At 36.6% G+C, this 5754-nt stretch overlaps 1 long non-coding RNA gene across 1 annotated transcript; it reads right to left on the bottom strand.

Annotated features, from left to right (window-relative positions):
* Positions 1–904: 904 nt before the first annotated feature.
* LOC144455590 (uncharacterized) lies at positions 905–4591 on the bottom strand. Its single transcript, XR_013484305.1, has 2 exons — positions 4349–4591; positions 905–1361 (listed from the first exon to the last, which is right to left on the bottom strand). It is a non-coding gene; the product is annotated as an uncharacterized LOC144455590 (long non-coding RNA).
* Positions 4592–5754: the final 1163 nt, after the last annotated feature.

Raw genomic sequence — 5754 nt, forward strand, 5'->3', positions numbered from 1 at the left:
TAAGAGTCACAGATAGGGTTTTAACCCAGGTTTTTCTGGCCTTGAAGCTAGCTATCTATCCATTGTGCCACAATGCTTCTGTCTTTAAATAAACTGAAAGATAAATACATTGTATTTCAGTAACATGAATATCTGACTGTGGGGTACATTAAATAAGTGTGACTCCTTCTAGCTTGGATTAAAGACTTTTATTGAAGAAGCTGGCACTTTATTAAGTGCTAACTATACACCATTTGCTATTTTAGGCTTCAGGACATAGAGGACATTTTTCTCTGCCTACCCTGAAGATGACAGAAGATATGTACAAATAAAAACATATGGTAAGTTAGTGTTTGCTATATAAAGACTAAAAAATATTTAGAGTTCTGTATCCACTGCATTTATATGCCGGGAGCGCCTGCGTCCCTGGCTGTGGTCTGACGCCGGCAGAGTGTGAAGAGAGAAAGAATCACGGGCCAGGTGAGAGCAGTGAAGAACAAACTCTGTTTATTGATCTGAGGGCTCAGGCTTATATAGTACTGAAATAAAGCAATAGTAACATTACTATTCATGAAAAGTACAAATCTAATTAAGTGATTTCCTTCCTTCCTTGTACCTTGTCTGTTACATTCTTTCCTGCGTCCTGTCCTGTACCCCATCCGTTTCCTCCCTTCCTGCATCCTGTTCTCAAGAGATGGAACAGGGGGGGGTGGTGAGCCGACATCCTGAGTTTCACAGCTGTCAGGCATAGTACAAGCTGCAGGTAAGACCCGGGCTGGCCTAAGCCCTCCAACTCCCCAAAGCCGGCCCTCTACATCTCCCCCTTTTTTCTGTTCTAGCTTGAGAATGTGGGATGCACATCAGGAGAAAACTCAAGAGTAACAAGAATAATATCAGGGTACGAAATGCAACAGCAAACTTGAAATATTCTGGAAAGTGTTAAGTTGCTTGATATAGTACAATAGCTTATAAACAATATCTTGAGGATCAATACCATCCATGTTATATTTTTGGAATGCCAAGCGCCCTGAAGCCTATTCAATATTTGATCAGGAGTTACATTGGTAGTATTAGAAAGCAAATAGGGAGTTACATAAACAAAAGTATAGTGGTCAAGTTACAGGTTTAACCCAAGGTGGGGTAAGGCATACAAGTCCAATGTAATCATGACTCCATCCAGAGCCATCCGCGACAGTCATCATTGCAAAAAGGACAGTCAGCATCTTATTATTGGCTCTTCGTCTTCTCGGTCTCGCCTTCCTCCTCTGCTTGTCTCTCCGACCAGTTTTTCCTTTGATGCTCAGGGTCTCTATCCCTCTGGTCAGTATGCTGACAGGTGCAGATGTTGGTCTTGGGAACCCAGACTGGTTCTCCTGCATGTTCTGGAAAAATACAAGCATAACTTCGACCCCAGATTATCCATCCCAATTATCCATCTTTGGATCCTTGCACATTACTGTGACATCTGGTTGCTCATCTAACAACCTGTTCTTTTGCCCTGCAAAATGTTTTTGTGCAGTAGTACGTCCCTGACCATCTAGTGTTAAAAATTTTATGGTATGTATTACCTGGTCCAATCTCCTTTTTAAATTTTTGGTATATATTACCTGATCCAATCTCCTTCTTACCCTATTTTCTATTCCCTCTTTTTTCTGTTTATCAAGGAGGATTTTAATATCCTTGTTGCACCTTTCAACAATGGCTTGTCCAGTAGGATTGTACGGGATGCCAGTAGAGTGAGTGATATTATAGATGAGATAAAATTGTGCAAAATTCCTGCTAGTATAGGCGGGACCATTGTCAGTCTTGAGGTGTCTTGGATTGCCAAGAATATTAAAGCAAAACAAGAAATGGTATTGCTTATGTCCTTCTTAAAAAATGTAACTAACCCAAAATATCTGCTTGTCTTCATATGATATTCATCTTTCCCCCACTTTTTTTTGCACATACTCTGACACATACATTGTAATTACACTTAAAAAAACATGAATCACACATTGATATGAAATAAAGGAATTTTAGAATAAGACTCTCCCTAACATTGTGTAATTGTTCAGTAGAAAAATAGCCAACTAAATATGATTAAGTAGTTTTTAGAACAGCATAAATTTAAGTAGCTAAGAAATCAGGTATGTATAGAAATGTGTTTAAGGTTATGCTTCTTGGCAGAAAACACAGAAATAACTAAGTTTCCTATCTGTAGTTAAAAAAAGATTCCCTAATGGTTTAATTAATAAAAATTATTTTCAACTCTGAAATGTTATTTTAACTACTGACCAGGCTATGACAAATTTATGCTGGATTTATGCTGGGGAGTTAGGCAGTAGAACTCTGCAGCAAAGCAAAAGAATTTCTTTAGTTATCTACTGAATTCAAGAGGGTTTTGTTGGGCAAGGGTAAAAATATATTTCTAAATATTCAAAGACAAATAAATGTCCCCTTTACCACTCTTGCTTGTTTAATTTGCTTGCAAATCCTCTCAAAGAACCACCAGGACAAATGAAAGCCTAAAAATATTGCTATTAATATTCTAACAAAGTCAGAATGAAGAATTTTTTAAATCAAAAAGTTCTATCAAAGATACATTAAAAAGGACTTATGAAGTTATAGCCTTTTATATACTGTAAAATATATTAAGATTTTAGCTATATTATAACTAGTACTAAGGAGCTGATTCAGAAAATTTACAAGCTACATCTTACTGGAAATTTTAGTATACATACAGTGCATTAGACTGTGTTCAACATACAAACTGCTCATGTCAAATTTCTAAAGCAGAGAGTTTATTTACTGCTACCCTTGAAGTTTCCTCCCCACCTGATTAAGAAAACAAGTTGATTTGTTTTCTAATTATTGATATAACTTAGCTTCTTAAATAATTTTCCTCTTTTTTGAATGCCAATGTAATTTTAAAGTTACCTAAATGGTGGTTGTAGATAAAATAATACAAGCTTTTTTTTCTAGAATTACCATAAGATAGAACTCTGGATTTACAAACTGATCTGAAATGAATGGAAGGTTGCAAAGGACATGTATCTACAAAAGCTATAAAATTAAGTATGCTATTTTAGCTCTAACTTCAATAAAACTTTTTTTTATGTATATAAGGCAAATGTCCCATTTTCTTTGATTATTAAAAAGGATCTAAAATGAAATCCCCTTAACCACTGATTTTGGTTAGTCTGCTCATCTGCCATATCACATTTACCTTTGTTTTTTTAAAAATACTGTTTGGAAATGTGATGGCTGACAAAAAATGTTAATATACAATTTTCTTTGAGACTCTTGAAAACCACAAAAATTTCCAATATCATAATGACTACAAATTCTAACATTTAATGTGAAGTCATCATAACTCTTTGCATGCCACAACGACAACACCTAAGGCCAACTTTTTCAGAATGTACTATAACTTGAATAAAATCAAATAGGGAGACATATACAAAATGGGAAATACAATGTAGCTTCACATCACAGCTCCTGCTTGTCCATAAGACATTATGGAGGGAGTAATAATTTCACTTACACACTGACTTTATAAATGTGATCAGCTGCCAATCAGCTGCCAATATCCTGAATATTTATGACATGGGTCTTTTTAACAAGAACAGGACAGCAGCATGATAACCACTTTTCTAAGTATATTTTCTATACAAAATAATTCCAAGATATAATCATTAAGTTCTCATATAGTACTATTATTTTAAACAATAATCAATAAAGTAGCAAATATGTGAAAATTACAACACCACTAAGACTGAGCACTGCCATTTCCTAGTGTAATCAAAGTTGGTATTAGTACAGTCTTGGCAATGCAATGGTTGGACAATACAGGTATCTTATGCAGAGATTTCAGTAGCAGAATGGCACTTGGTTTGTTCTCAATAGAAATGACAAAGATGCAGTTGACAATTTAAAGAAAGACAATGTTCTTATTTGCATGCTAAAATTCTAGTTGTGTCCCCTGTATTTGAACACTTTCAAATAATATTGTCTGTCTCTCTGCTCTGCCTACGAGCTCTGCCCCATATTAGCTTACTTTCCCTTTAAATCAGAGAAGCGGAAAAGCGGCAGTCTCGTTCTGAAGTTTACTTTTGAAGACACTCAAAAAGCCGTAGTCTCGTTTGTCCGCCTGTGAGGTTTGCTTTCCCACCTGTGCAGTTTGCTTTCACTTTAAATCTGAGACCACGAAAAGTGGCAATCTCGTTCTGATGTTCATTTTCACTTTAAGAGACCCCGATAAGCGGCAGTCTAGTTCTGATGTTCACTTTAAAAGACTCTGATAAGCGGCAGTCTGGTTTGTTTTTAATCCCCGTTTAACCTGGTGAAAATTAAAAAAAAAAACTGTATAGGAAAATTATCGCCCTACCTTGTTAACGTCTTCTCTTGACGACCGGAGCTCCTTTTCTAGGGCTGTTGGCCAAACAGCCCACCTTGTCCAGGGCCACTCTGCCGGGGAAGCCTTCCTTTCAGGTCCCTGTCTAGGCGCCAAATGCCGGGAGCGCCTGCGTCCCTGGCTGTGGTCTGACGCCGGCAGAGTGTGAAGAGAGAAAGAATCACGGGCCAGGTGAGAGCAGTGAAGAACAAACTCTGTTTATTGATCTGAGGGCTCAGGCTTATACAGTACTGGATCAAGCAAGAGTAACATTATTATTCATGAAAAGTACAAATCTAATTAAGTGATTTCCTTCCTTCCTTGTACCTTGTCTGTTACATTCTTTCCTGTGTCCTGTCCTGTACCCCATCCGTTTCCTCCTGTCCTGTACCCCATCCGTTTCCTCCTGTCGTGTACCCCATCCGTTTCCTCCCTTCCTGCATCCTGTTCTCAAGAGACGGAACAGGGGGGGTGGTGAGCAGACATCCTGAGTTTCACAGCTGTCAGGCTTAGTACAAAGCTGCAGGTAAGACCCGGGCTGCCCTAAGCCCTCCAACTCCCCAAAGCCGGCCCTCTACATTTATATAACTCTTTAAAGTATGCAAAGTATTATATATAAGTTTACTTATTCAATTCTCACAGCAACTCAGTTTTACAGATGAGGAAACTGAAGTGATAAACTCTATGGAGAATATACTGACAATTTCCCCCCAATCAAGAAAATATTGTGGTTGTTTACCAAAAGGGGAACAAGACTACAAATATTTTTCCCATTGGCTGTTCTGTTTTATTCTTAGAGGTAGGTTAATTATTCTATAGTTGCTGCATAACTTTAGGCATTCATTAGAATTAGCTTGGAATAAAATGACAAGGGATATCAACAATGTAGGCAATTTTACAGTGTGCATAAATGAATGTATTCTCATAAAATTCTTTGGAAAAATGGAGAAATTATGCAGAAATAATTTTATTTTGTTTTTAAATGTGAGTTGGTTGAGATACTAGGTAAGACATTGAATTTCATCATTTGAGGGAATCTTCAAACATAAATTTTATACTTGATAGGAACTTAGATCTCTGAATTTCAGAAATGAAATACAACTTAGAATATGGAATGCCTGATTTTGTAGAGACCTTGGAAATAACCAAGTACACCCCCTCATTTTGTACATTATGAAATCAAGGCTCAGGAAAGTGACTTGTCTAGAATCATATAGTTTGTAAATGGTCAATATTTAAATATATGTTTTAATCCCAAATCTAGAACTCTTAACAAGGAAAAGTATAATGAAAAAGATTAAAATTCAAATCATTGCATTAAATAATGTTATCTCTAGAAGTTTAATAATGAACCATTTTTCCTACCTCGAAGCTTATCATGATTTAAAATACAATATTTG

The sequence above is a fragment of the Phascolarctos cinereus genome, unplaced genomic scaffold (genome assembly GCF_003287225.1).
Source record: "Phascolarctos cinereus isolate Bilbo 61053 unplaced genomic scaffold, phaCin_HiC Scaffold_2;HRSCAF=192, whole genome shotgun sequence".
Taxonomy (NCBI): domain Eukaryota; kingdom Metazoa; phylum Chordata; class Mammalia; order Diprotodontia; family Phascolarctidae; genus Phascolarctos; species Phascolarctos cinereus.